A 14620-nucleotide genomic window follows, 5' to 3' on the forward strand; every position below is an offset into this window, starting at 1 on the left:
TATACAAGTTAGACATTATCATTGTCAAACCTCAGATCTGAGCCCGGGGTGTTCCCTCGTCATTCACTTCAGCTTTAACCCCCATGGAGTTTGGAAACTGCCCTCAGAGTACTCCACCAGCCCAGAGGGTGGGTAGGGAGTACCTACACCCCCCCAGTTTAGGAAGGTTGGGTCCAGGACACATTGCTTTGAATCTGTTTAGGCCACAAGCCACATGTGCTACTGAGCATCTGAAATGTGACTAGTCCAAACCAAGATGTACTATAAGTGGAAAATATTCCCTGGATTTCACACAATATGAGAAAAAGAATATAAAATATTTCAATCATTTTTTACATTGATTATGTGTTGAAATGATATTTTGGACATATTATGTTAAATAAAATGTATCATTAAAATTAATCTCACCTGTCACTTGACTTTTTTAATGTGCCTACCAAACAATTTAAAATGACATATGTGGTTCTCCTTGTATTTCAACTGTACAGTTCTTCTTTACACAGTCCGCCTTAAGCTCAGCAGTCAGAGTGATCCTTTAGAAAGATAATTAAGGTCACATCACTACTCTGCTCAAAATTCCCCAATAATATTGCGTCTCACTCAAGAGTAAAGGTCAAAATCCCAACCAAGTTCTACCAGGCCCTAAGTGATCAGCCCTATCCACTGCCACCTCCAATCTCCCTGGTCTAGGGTGGGACCCAGATTTTGCCAAACCTGAGGCTTACACCATAGGTGAACAGGAGGGAAAGGAAAGAGGAACGTGGGTCCTTGCTAAGGAAAAGAATGCAAACTACAAATATAAAATTAGTTACAGAACTGATGTTAATTTAGAATTAGAAAATAAATCTCAACAATTTAATTCAGATCTCTTTCTTCTGATATCACTTTAGGCAATTTATCAGACGTGCTTACACAGAGATTCTTCCAGATTGCAGCCTGGCTCCACCACCCCATCTAGAACTCTCCACAACTCCCAAAATTCCCCTCAGGAACAGAGGTCCAGGCAAGTGTCATTGGCTTCGTGGTAAATCTCACTCTGCTCCAATCTCATCTCCTATCACCCTCTGCTCTTTCTGTCACCTCGCTGTTCCTCACACCAAGCGTGTGCCCACCTTAGGGCTTTTCTACTTACTGTTTCCTGAGTTTGAAACATTCCATCCCCAGCTACATTCATAGCTCACCCTCTCATTTCCTTCCGGTCTCTGCTCAAATGTCATCTCATCAGAGCAGCCTGACCTAGATAGACACTCAAAAAAATCTGTTGAATGAATAAATGTATATAAACTGAATGACAGGGAGACCCTATCAGTTTTCAATATGAAATCAAGGAAATAATTCACTCTGTACCCCCAGCCCATATCCTCATAGTAAATATGAAGTGAAGTCATAGGACATTCTATTCCTTTCTATGCCTTTCTAGAAGAGCAGTTTAGCATGGTGGCTAAGAGTGCGATGTTTGAAATCCTAGCTCTGTCAGTAGCATGTGACCTTGGGCAAGGTCACTTAGTTTCTATGAGATTCAGTGTCTTCCTCTGTAAACTGGATAATATAACAGTATCTATCTCACAGGGGTGTTGGGAGGATTAAATGGGTCAATATGAGTAAAACACTAAGAATAGTGCCTGGCATATAGTAAGTTCTCAAAAAAATGTTGGTAAACAATAGCATATGTAAATTATATAGACTATAAACTCCTCAAAAGCAGGAGCCCTGCATTCTTTGTAGCTCAGCTAACATGTAGAGCCCACTCAAGATTCTTCTACTGGTTTGGCTCAGCGGTATTAATTTATTAACACATGCAGGCATTGTCTTGCTTGCTGGTTTCTCCATCTGCTCTAAATTTAGTACTAAATAAAGACAGTTGTGGGGTGGAGGAGATTTTAGAGATCTCTGGTCCAAATCCATTGGGCTTTTGTTTTGTTCAAAAGCTGTAATCTAGACAGAATTTAGAAATATCTGCTGAAGACTGTTTTTAGGCATGTGTTGCAGAAATTTGTAGCATCTATTTACGTTGTTATGTGTATCCATACTTTGAATCTTCAACCATTTGCATATGGCAATATCCTGATATTCCAAATTTGATGTTACTCCGTATATGAGCCCACATAATTCCTAACTCATTATAATGTATGGATATTAAATAAATTGATTTATGAGAAGCAATCCACTTTTTCAATCTTAGAAGTAGAATAGTCACAATTCTACAATCCCAGGTTTAAATAAAGATGTCTAGGAGTAGGGTTCCATTATTAAATTTTACATTTGTTTTAGTGCATAATAATACCTTATGTCTGTATACCTTATTTAATGTTTACAATCACCCAGTAAGGTAGGCAGGTAGGGGAGTATCATGAATCTCATTTTATAGATGAAGAAATTAGAACCAAGAGGTGTTAACTGACTTGCCTAAGTTTACTAAGTGGTAATAAATGGCAGAGCCAAGACTATACTCAGTTTTCTGACTATTAGCCAGTGTCCTTTTCCACTCTCCGGGCAGAGGGAAAAGTTAGGAATTCTTCCACCAAGTTTTACAGCCAGACTGTATGAAGGACCTGACAGTACTCGCCAACGGTGGTCTGTGTGTAAAGGCTCCTTTGGTCAGTCCCAGTTTGTAATGCTATAGGCCCATCCCCTTGGCAATGAAGATTTATACCAGGAAAATGTTGCAGATAACTGTGTTTAACTGCATCTGCTAGAACTGAGAAACTTTGGGATTGAAAGATCAAAAACAATCATTGAAGAACTAACTTGAATAGTGGCGGGGAATCTTCCAATCAAGTACTCAACCTCTTTGCTCCTTACTTCAAGCTAAAGATGCCTATGAAACCCCACATAATGTGGCAGCAGACAATATTTTTGTAGACAGAACTTTGAATAAAAGCAATCATAGTTTTGAAGAGTCTGTTTTTACTGGAAGAGAGCCACCACCCCAGAATTTCTTGTCACTAAATAGTTAGGAGGGAACAGGATCAGAAGTAGAAAGAGAAGTAGCCTGAACATACAGCTGATGGGCACGGACTTTACTTGGTTTATGATGTAAAGGAGTTAGCGTGAGTGGTAGAGACAGAATGACTAAAATCTCCATGCAGTTAGCGTATATATTCTGATCAGATGAGTGTAAACTGGCATAGACAAGTATGAAACATTTGATGTTGGACATAGAAAGGGGTGAAGAGAAAGCCAGACAATGTAAGGGATCTATTCCACATAACACCCCAGTATGATAGCTAGGAGCCTTTATATTTCAGAGGACTGAATACCCATTCAGTGAGCTTGAACAATAACAGAATTTATCGATTTCTTATAAGTCCAAAGAACAGGGATGGTACCAGCATCAGATGCAACTGGTTCCACAGCTCAGAGGAATCAGAGTTTTCCCTCTCTCTCCTTCTAACTTTTAACTCTGCTCTCCTCTGTTTGTTATCCCCTTTCCTACTGCAGATGGGCTTCCTCCGTGTAGTCAGAGATGGTTGCCAGCAAAGGCAGGCCAATGATCCATCCTAGCATAGCCATCCCAGCACAAAGAAAAAGCACGGCTTCCATGTATAAATTCACAGAGAAGGATTGTGATTGGCCAGTGTGAGCCATATGTCCACCCATGGACCAGTCTCAAACACTCAGGTGAGTTCCAGGATTCATCAATCCTTGGTCATGTCTCCACATGCAAATCAAAGCAAGCAGATGGGGTCTGTTCCCAGAAAATTGGTGATGAGGAATTTGGCTGGGCTATCACAATCCACTACAGTAGTAGTTCCAAAATTTGTCTGAAGGTAAAAATCACCTGGACCTTTGTTAGAAAACAGATTCCTGGGCTTCCCACTCAGACCAATGGAATCAGAATTTACAGGGGAGAAGAATGGTAATTTGTACATTTAACAAATAACCCAGGTGTATTAGTTTACTACTGCTGCTGTAACTAATTACCAAAACCCTTAGTGACTTAAAACAACTTAAATTTATGTTACAGCTCTGGAGATGAGAAGTCCAGAATCAGTTTCAATGGACGAATGTCAGAGTGTGGAAAGGACTGGTTTCTTCAGTAGACTCTGAGGGGAAAATTAATTTCTTGCCTTTTTCAGCTCCTAGTGGCTTTCTAACAACAAGGCTTTTTTTTGTTTTTCCTTTTTATCTTTGGCTGCGTTGGGTCTTTGTTGCTGCACGTGGGCTTTCTCTAGCTGCGGCGAGCAGGGGCTACTCTTCGTTGCGGTGCGCGGGCTTCTCATTGTGGTGGCTTCTCGTTGTGGAGCACGGGCTCTAGGCCCACGGGCTTCAGTAGATGTGGCATGTGGGCTCAGTAGTTGTGGCACACAGGCTTAGTTACTCTGCGGCATGTGGGATCTTCCTGGACCAGGGATCAAACCTGTGTGCCCTGCATTGGCAGGCAGATTCTTAACCACTGCGCCACCAGGGAAGTCCCTCATAGTGGCTTTCTAGTGATATTCCTTGCCTTGTGGCTCCATTTTCCATCTTCAAAGTGCACCACTTCAACTTCTGGTTGCAACGTCACATTGCTTTCCCTTTGACTCCAAATCCTCCTGTGTCTCATTAGTCAGGATTATTATGATTACATAAGGCCCACCCAGATAATCCAGGATAATCTCTCCACCTCAATATCCTAATTTAATCAGATCCGAAAAGTCCCTTTTGCCATATAAGGTAATATTCATAGGTTCCAGAGATTAGGACATGGACACAGTTGGGCCATCATTCAGTCTATTGCACCAGGTAATTCTTATTATCAGGCAAGGCTGAGAAACACCACAAGGAATGGTTAGTTAACATAAGAACTGCAACATAAATATTCCAAGCTATAAATACTGTAGAAGAATAACTAATTATTTAACTGTATATAATATATAGATGCCCAAATTGGGCGTCCCAACCACCATGTTTTGGCATGTACCAATAATTCATGAAATTTTATTGTTGTATAGTGGATCATTGAATGAATTTACCACAATCTGTTTGTACATTCACCTGTGGATGGACATTTGGGTTATTTCCAGTTTTTGGCTATTTTGAATAAAGATGCTATGAACATTTGTGTACAGGTCCTTGTGAAGACATATATTTTCAACTTGGGGCAGTGGGATAAACATCTAAGAGTGGAATTTCTGGGTCATATGGTAAATGTATATTTAATTTTTTTTTTTTTGTGGTACGCGGGCCTATCACTGTTGTGGCCCCTTCCGTTGCGTAGCACAGGCTCCGGACGCGCAGGCTCAGCGGCCATGGCTCACGGGCCCAGCCGCTCCGCGGTATGTGGGATCTTCCCGGACCGCGGCACGAACCCGTGTCCCCTGCATCGGCAGGCGGACTCTCAACCACTGCGCCACCAGGGAAGCCCTATATTTAATTTTTTAAGATACTGCCAAACTGCTTTCCAAAGTGACTGTCCCATTTTACACACCTACCAGCATTCCAGGCACTCCACACCCTTGTTAGCTCTTGGCATGGCAAGTCATTTTAATTTTATCTATCCTAGTAGGCATAAAGAGGTGTCTCACTGTAGTTTTAATTTGCATTTCACTGATGACTATTACTATTGAGCCTCTTTTCAATAGTATATGTTTGCCATTTGTACATTTTCTTTAGGCATTTTGTTTTCTTTGTCTTATTTCTCTCCCATCACTCTTTCCTGATTTTTTTTTAAGATCCTGCTAATGCAAATGCCCTTAAAGTAGCAGTGGTGGCTTCATCCGTGGTGGTTTCTGCTAAGTGAGGCCTTGGAAGGAAGTGATGATGGTAGATGAGATTGAGGAGGTGGGTCTGGTGTGGTCAATGCTGAGGGCAGAGTGGGGAGGAGCTGTGAGCGGTTACAGATCAGGGAAAGCTAGGACAAGAGCAGCTGTAGTTTGGGCAGAAATGAAAGCCTTCCCCATCACCTTAGGGCTTTCCTCCCTCAGTTGTTCCTGTCGAAGTTTTATTATTTGCAACCAAAAGAGTAGTAACTAATATAACCTAACAGGTGACTGTGCTCCCTAGCCATCTGATCCAATATAAATCCTGACAATCCTGAGTAGTAGCTATGAGACTTCTTTGGATTTTTATCTTCTGAGCCTTTGTTTCCTTATCTATAAAAAAAAAGAGTTAATGGCCATCATCAAAAAGTCTACAAATAAATGCTGGAGAGGGTGTGGAGAAAAGGGAACCCTCCTACACTGTTGGTGGGAATGTAAACTGGTACAGCCACTGTGGAGAACAGTACAAAGGTTCCTCAAAAAACTAAAAATAGAACTACCATGTGATCCTGCAATCCCACTCCTGGCATATATCCGGAAAAGAAGAAAACTCTAATTCGAAAAGATACACGCACCCCTATGTTCATAGAGGCACTATTTACAAAAGCCAGCCTAAGTGTCCATTGACAGATGAATGGATAAAGAAGATGTGGTATATATATATATACAGTGGAATATTACTAAGCCATAGAAAATAATGAAATAATGCCATTTGCAGCAACACAAATGGACGTAGAGATGATCATACTAAGTGAAGTCAGACAAAGACAAATATTATATGATATCACTTATATGTGGAATATAAAAATTAGTACAAATGAACTTATTTATAAAACAGAAACAGACTCACAGACATAGAAAACAAACTTATGGTTACCAAAGGGGAAGGGGCAGGGATAAATTGGGAGTATGGGATTAACAGGTGCACACTACCATATATAAAAGAGATAAACAGGGCTTCCCTGGTGGCGCAGTGGTTGGGAGTCCGCCTGCCGATGCAGGGAACATGGGTTCGTGCCCCGGTCCAGGAAGATCCCCCATTCCGTGGAGCAGCTAGGCCCGTGAGCCATGGCCGCTGAGCCTGCACGCCCAGAGCCTGTGCTCCGCAACGGGAGAGGCCACAATAGTGAGAGGCCTGCGTACCACAAAAAAAAAAAAGAGATAAACAACAATGATTTACTGTATAGCACAGGGACCTATATTCAGTATCTTGTAATAAACTGTAATGGAAAAGAATACAGATATATACATATATAAGCATAACCGAATCACTTTGCTGTACACCTGCAACTAACAAAATATTGTAAATCAACTATATTTCAATTAAAAAATTTTTTTAATTTAATAAATTAATTTAAAATGTTAATGGCACCTTCCTCACAGAATTATTGAATAGCTGACATGAGATCACACGTGCAAAAATGCTTAGCAAATTTTTAAGTGCCCAAAGGGTGAAAAGTGTTGTTGCTCCTATGATTGTTAACCAGGAAGTGACTGACAAGTGCTGGCAATCAGTCATCTTGTGAAAGGGTATTCCCTTTCTAGTTCCCTCTTGCCAACTTCATTACGTACATCCAGGTGAAAAAGTCTGAGGGCCACTTGGAAATAAGAGTTTGCCAAAAAGGGATGGGGCAAAAGAACTAATCTTTGATTCCTGAATGTAGCTCATTTGATTCTCACAACAACCTTAAGTTTCTTTTGAGGATAAGCTCAGGAGTGGAACTGCTGGGGTTTAGGGCTACCCAGCCTTATCCTCATGCAGTAATGCCCAGGGCTCTCCTGAATGACAACACCAGGAACAGTCACTTACAGTCTCATCCGGAGCACCTTAAGCGTCCTGTCATTCCACCCACTGCCAGCAGTTAATGGCATCTGATTTCCTTTTCTCCAATCTGAGAGGTGTAAAATGGTATTTAGTTTTGATTTACATTTCACTGATTACTAATGAGGTTAAACATCTCTTAGCAGACTTATTAGTCATGCAGGTTTCTCCTGTGAATCGCCTCTTCGTATCCTATGCTCATTTAGTTTTCTGTCAGATTCCCTGTCTTTTCCTTAAAGCTATCTTTATACTTACCAGGTGTTATTTTGGTTTTTGGTTTTTTTTTTCGGTACACGGGCCTCTCACTGTTGTGGCCTCTCCCGTTGCGGAGCACAGGCTCCGGACGCACAGACTCAGTGGCCATGGCTCAGGGCCTAGCCGCTCCGTGGCATGTGGGATCTTCCCAGGCTCCGTGGCATGTGGGATATTCCCAGACCGGGGCACGAACCCACGTCCCCTGCATCCGCAGGCAGATTCTCAACCACTGTGCCACCAGGGAAGCCCTTCCTTAAAGCTATCTTAAAGGAATTTTTTTGAATATTATAAGTATTTATTTTGTGTTAATTTTGAATATTACAAATAACTTTTCCCAATTGACCACTTGTCTGTTAGCTCCATTTATGATGGCCTCCATAGGACAGAAATATTTAATTTTGATTTCATCAAATCTATGGATTTTTTTTCCCCTTAAAATTTGTGCATTTGGCCTCTTTTTAAAATTTATTTTATTTATTTTTGGCTGTGTTGGGTCTTCGTTACTATGCATGGGCTTTTTTCTCTAGCTGCAGCGAGCCGGGGCTACTCTTTCATTGCAGTGCACGGGCTTCTCATTGCAGTGGCTTCTCTTGTTGCGGAGCACGGACTCTAGGCGCACAGGCTTCAGTAGTTGTGGCACGGGGGCTCAGTAGTTGTGGCTCACAGGGGCTCAGTAGTTGTGGCTCACGGGCTCTAGAGCGCAGGCTCAGTGGTTGTGGTGCACGGGCTTAGTTGCTCTGTAGCATGTGGGATCTTCCCGGACCAGGGCTCGAACCCGTGTCCCCGCAATGGCAGGTGGATTCTTAACCACTGTGCCACCAGGGAAGCCCCACATACTTTCAATTCAAGTTCAGAAGTATGTAACCTCATCCATCTTACATGTATATCTCCTTTCTGCCATGTCAAAATCTCAGTTCTCAATGACACCAATATACTCATTTCCTTTATCGTTCTTTTCAACAAATTATTTTTTGATTTTGCTATTCATATTTATTGCTTTTCTTTCCTCTCCCCCACCATCATCAAATATCATTGATTTTTGCCCTTATCTTTATGGGCTTTTGCACTGAACGCTTAGCTCATTTGGTTTCAATATTTCTTGTTTGTTAAATAAGTGCATGTGGCACTATAAATCCCTTTTAAGGACTACCTTACATATACTTTGACACGTGGTGTTTCATTTTTTGGTAATTTTCCTTATTTTAATATCTTTATTCTGGTATTTAATAGTATTTTTTGCATTTTCAGATTTTTAGGAATTTTAAGCTATCCTTTTGTTATTGATTTCTAAATTTATTGCATTCTTCATTAGAGAACATGGGCTGTATGATGTTAACTCTTTGGAATTTATTGAGGTGCATGACTAGTACATGACTGATCTTTGAGACTATTCCATATATTCTTGGAAAGAATATATATCCTTTATTTGTTGAGTATAAAGCTCTCTATTAGACTGAGCTTACTAATTGAGTCATTAAAATATGTTTTATAGGGGCTTCCCTGGTGGTGCAGTAGTTAAAAATCCACCTGCCAATGCAGGGGACACAGTTTCGAGCCCTGTTCCGGGAAGATCACACACGCCGTGGAGCAACTAAGCCCGTGCGCCACAACTACTGAGCCTGCTCTCTAAAACCCGCAAGCCACAACTACTGACCCCGTGCGCCTAGAGCCAGTGCTCCGCAACAAGAGAAGTCACCTCAATGAGAAGCCAATGCACCACAACGAAGACCCAACGCAGCCAAAAATAAATAAGTAAATAAATAAATTTATTTAAAAAATATATATATTTTTATCTTCACTTTAAAAAAAAAAAAAACTATTTGATCTATCAGTTTCTAAGGTAATACACACAGTCCCTGACCTATGATGGTTCAGCTTAAGATTTTTCAAATGTACGATGATGGGAAAGCTATACAGTTTCAGTAGAAACTGTACTTTGAATTTTGAACTTTGATCTTTTCCTGGGCTATCGACATGCAGTACAATACTCTCTCCTGATGCTGGGCAGTGGCAGTGAATCATAGTTCCCAGTCAGCCACAAGATCACCAGGGTGAACAACTGATACATTTACAACCATTACGTACCCATACAACCACTTTGTTTCTCACTTTCAGTATGGTATTCAATAAATTACATGAAATATTCAACAGTTTATTATATAAAATAGGCTTTGTGTTAGATAATTTTACCCAACTGTTGGCTAATGTTAAGTGTTCTGAACTTGCTTAAGGTAGGCTAGGCTAAGCTATGATCAATAGTTTAGGTGTATTAAACGTGTTTTCAACTTTTTATCAGGATATAACCCCATAGTAAGTTAAGGAAGAGCTCTATATTAAATGTCCAATTACGGTTGTTGATTCTTCTATCAGTTGTTGCTTTATATTTTTTTGAAGTGATATTGTTAGGTGCATATAGTTTATAATCTTTATAGCTTCTCAGTCTATACTGCATATGAAGTCCTCTTTGTCCCTTATGATGTTTTCTACTTTAAGGTCTATATTGAGTGATATTAAATGGAGTTCTTTTGGTTCATATTTGCCCTGTATCTCTTTTTCCATCTCTTAATATTCAAATAATGATTCACTGGGCACTTCCCTAAGCAGTGTTGTATAATAGCATGGCAAGCATCAGGATGCCCCTGAGTCCAAGTTCAGCTCCTAAGGTTGCAATCCTGCACTGCACCCTGCTCATTTTCTTATTATTTTTCTCTCCCACGATTGTCTTGTTCATTATTATATCCCTATCTTGGAGCACTGTAGCTGACACCTAGTAGGCACTCAGTAAATATTTGTTCAATATGAATGCCCTCAAGAGCATACAGCCTTATTAGGAAAATGAGATCCCTTCAAGAATAATTTATGGAGCACTTACTACATGCTAAATCTTTCCCACACGTATTACCTCTTTGATCTTATCTCCATCCTTGCTCCTCTCTCTTACCCTGTCCTATCTGCACTGATCCTACTGTTGTTACATTAACACACTAGGCTCATTTCTACTTCAGGATCTTTATACCTGCTCTCCCCAGATTTTTGCATAGCTCACTCCTTTACATCTCAGGTCTGCTCAGATGCCACCTCTTCAGACAACCTTCCCTAATCACCCTATTTAAAATACTACTCCACCCTCTCTCCAAATCTGGTTATTCTCTATGATCTTTCTGAAAAAAAAAATCACTATTTAATATTATATTATTTGTTTGGCTACATGTTTACTGTCTGTAGAATGTAAGCACTTTAAAGACAGAATTTGTCTTATACACCACTACATCCCCATCTAGAGCAGTGCCTGGCAAACAGTAGACACAAAAAATTTTTGTTGGAGAGAATTTTCAGTTAATTCTCAGGGAAAAAACGTTAAAGAAGTATGATGATACTTATTTTTACAGATGAAGTAACTAAAGCTGAGAAGATTCAGTAACTTGCCTAGGAACACAGTGATGGAGAAGGATTTGAACATAGGTCCCTTTGACTCCAAAGCTCATCCATAATGCCCACCGCTATTTTATTGTCTCCTAATGAAGGAGAATGCAAACACACAAGATGGTAGGAAATCAGGTGCCAGTTGGGGGCTTGTGGTTTTTTGGATGAGATCAGCTGAGACAGAGTCACTGGTAGACAGAGGGTTGGGCCCTACGGATGACTGAGCGTTGGAAAAGTGGGGAAGGGAGGGAGGCAAACCCTAGGCCTGGCCTGTGATTGCCCACTGTGGCTTTTTCCTTTGCTGAAGAATCAGTTCTGATTTGCTCCCTGGGGGAGCAGTTAGGGCAGGCTGTAGGGGAGGAGGGCATGAGCCTGTCTTCCAGGGCCTTTGGGTCAAACCCTCCAACAAAGAACCTTATCCCAGGGGACTCTGCGGACTGTGATTAGGATAGGATTTAGGACCTGCATTCTAACTAACTGGCGTAGCCTCAGGCAAGTTCAGACCAGAAAGCCCCCCTGCAAAGCCATTTATCTATGTGCTGGGGAGGGCAGATGGGCATCCAGGCTGGAGGGGGCTTCTGAGCCAGGGCATCTTTTTTAGAGAGGATAGGTGTTATTGTTGAACCAGGTAGGAGCTGACCTGATAACCAGCATCCCTGAAAAGGAGAGAGAGGAAACAGCTCTGACCACCAGTGGCTTCCAGGGCCTTCTCATTTCCTTGGCGATTAAAGATACGTACATGGATATGCAGGTACCCAGCAATGGAGGAGTCTTGCGTGGCCTCAGAAAGGGCTGTGCCCCCCTCGCAACATAGGAGCAGACCCTGGATCCTGCAGTGCTTCTCTACCAGGTTCACCTTGCAGGCCAGGCTCCGGCAAGCTCTGGGTAGCCATAGGCAGGGAGGCAGCGGAGGGCAGGAAGTGTGGGGACAGTTAAAAGGTAGCAGCTGAGCTGCATGAGCTGCTTGTATATTTTGGAGAAAACCATAATTCAAAAAGAGTCATGTACCACAATGTTCATTGTAGCTCTACTTACAATAGCCAGGACATGGAAGCAACCTAAGTGTCCATCGACAGGTGAATGGATAAAGAAGATGTGGCACATATATACAATGCAATATTACTCAGCCATAAAAGGAAACAAAATTGAGTTATTTGTAATGAGGTAGATGGGCCTAGAGACTGTCATACAGAGTGAAGTAAGTCAGAAAGAAAAACCAATACCATATGCTAACACATATATATGGAATCTAAAAAAAAAAAGGTTCTGAAGAACCTAGGAGCAGGACAGGAATAAAGATGCAGCCGTAGAGAATGGACTTGAGGACACGGGGAAGGGGAAGGGGAAGCTGGGACGAAGTGAGAGAGTGGCATGGACATATATACACTACCAAATGTAAAATAGATAGCTAGTGGGAAGCAGCCACATAGCACAGGGAGATCAGCTTGGTGCTTTGTGACCACCTAGAGGGGTGGGATAGGGAGGGTGGGAGGAAGACACAAGAGCACGGGGAAACGGGGATATATGTATATGTATAGCTGATTCACTTTATGATACAGCAGAAACTAACGCACCATTGTAAAGCAATTATACTCCAATAAAGATGTTAAAAAAAAAAAAAAAGGCAGCAGCTGGGTGCAGCTTAGCAGAAGTGCCAGGGAAGTGAAAGTCAGCCAGGCAAAGGAAAGGGGAAGAAGCAAAAGCAGAGAGGCAGCAGCTGCCACTGGGAAAAAGGGAAAGAAAACGCTCAGAGCAGTGGCAAGTGTTCTGGGAGCCTCAGAGAGGTGAGGGCTCTGCCGGCCTCCTTTTCTTGGAAGAGGGGGACTGAAGGGCTGAGTCTTGGAACCAGGTGTCCTTACCCTTCACACGGCTCCTTCCTGAGGGTTAGATGTGGGGTGTGTGCTGCTGAGATGCTCACAGCATCCTTCTTCTCCTTCAAGTACCTCCCCTCTAAAAGGTGCCACTTGATTATCCTCAAATCGCTCAGAAAATAGTAACTGTAGTTTTGGTTCAAGGTAAAGCTAATGATTTTCCTCAAGGTTGTCTCCCAGGAAAAATGCTTCAAAAAGAAAAGATGTTGGTGATGTTAAGGTATAACAGTTTCCCCCTTAGAGCTGAAAGCTACAATCCCTTTGTACAAATACTCATTATAAAATTCTTACATCCCTAAAATGATACTATAGCACAAATGCCAACTCTTTTTTTGTTTGTTTGTTTTTGCTTTTGATGATATCATCATTTATAGCACTCCCTGCCTGCAATGTTCCCTCTTGTGCCTGTGACTTGAGGACATGGGGAGGGGGAAGGGTAAGCTGGGACGAAGTGAGAGAGTGGCATGGACATATATACACTACCGAATGTAAAACAGATAGCTAGTGGGAAGCAGCTGCATAGCACAGGGAGATCAGCTCGGTGCTTTGTGAGACTGTTAGATGCCAAGTTCACTTGTTGGACTAAAAACTATCTAGATTTAAGGCTGATTTGGAGTCTCCTAGGGAAGGGGAAAGACTGGATAAATTATAACCCTTTCAGTTAATGTTCATCACCATTCAATTCCTTACTCTGAAGTATGGCATCCAGTAGGCTCACTCTGCATGTACATTGAATGAAAGGATGTTTGAAAAAAGAAAGCTGACCTTATGATTGAAAACCATTTGAAGTGCATAGAATCACAACTGTGGACTGTCTCCTAAATGTTCCTTACCATTATTCCCCTCCCCAATAAAATTTGCATTTTATTTTATTATTATTTTATTTATTTATTTATTTAGCGGTACGCGGGCCTCTCACTGTTGTGGCCTCTTCCGTCGCGGAGCACAGGCTCCGGACGCGCAGGCTCAGCGGCCACGGCTCACGGGCCCAGCCGTTCCGCGGCATGTGGGATCTTCCCGGACCGGGGCACGAACCCGTGTCCCCTGCGTCAGCAGGTGGACTCCCAACCACTGCGCCACCAGGGAAGCCCTAAAATTTGCATTTTAGACCCTATAGTTCTGGGCCCTAGAGTCTACCTTGCCTCTGGAACTCTGATCCAGGGAGCAGCAGTATCAGCCTCATCTGGGAACTTGTTAGAAATGTAGACACTCCAGCCCAACCTGGGATCCACTGAATCAGAATCTGCACTTTAACAAGATCCCCAAGTGATTTGTGTGCATGTTAAAAGTTGGAGAAACACTGCTCTAAAGCACCTGGTCCACCTTCTTCCTAAGGCACCTGGTCAGGAGGCCCTCCGAGGCCCTGGCTTCAGCTTATAACTATAAGGGTCACCGGGAAGCTCCATACAGTACAGTGTGTGGCAGGCTGGAGGCTACAGAGGGTTCAAATTCCAGCTCTGCTGCTAAAGGAACTTTATCACATGGGCAAGTGGCTTAAAAAATTCAAC

General features: G+C 42.1%; 1 pseudogene across 1 annotated transcript in view; it reads right to left on the reverse strand.

The window, feature by feature from the left end:
• LOC111180253 (uncharacterized) overlaps positions 1–14620 on the reverse strand; it is a 29893-nt pseudogene that overhangs the window by 5086 nt on the left and 10187 nt on the right. Inside the window, exon 2 of the transcript XR_002646167.2 lies at positions 409–13300. The product of XR_002646167.2 is annotated as an uncharacterized LOC111180253 (transcript). The remainder of the gene's footprint in view (positions 1–408; positions 13301–14620) is intronic.

Source organism: Delphinapterus leucas, chromosome 14, assembly GCF_059928025.1.
Source record: "Delphinapterus leucas isolate spDelLeu-1000000601 "Yukka" chromosome 14, BTC_Dleu_Yukka2, whole genome shotgun sequence".
Taxonomy (NCBI): Eukaryota; Metazoa; Chordata; class Mammalia; order Artiodactyla; family Monodontidae; genus Delphinapterus; species Delphinapterus leucas.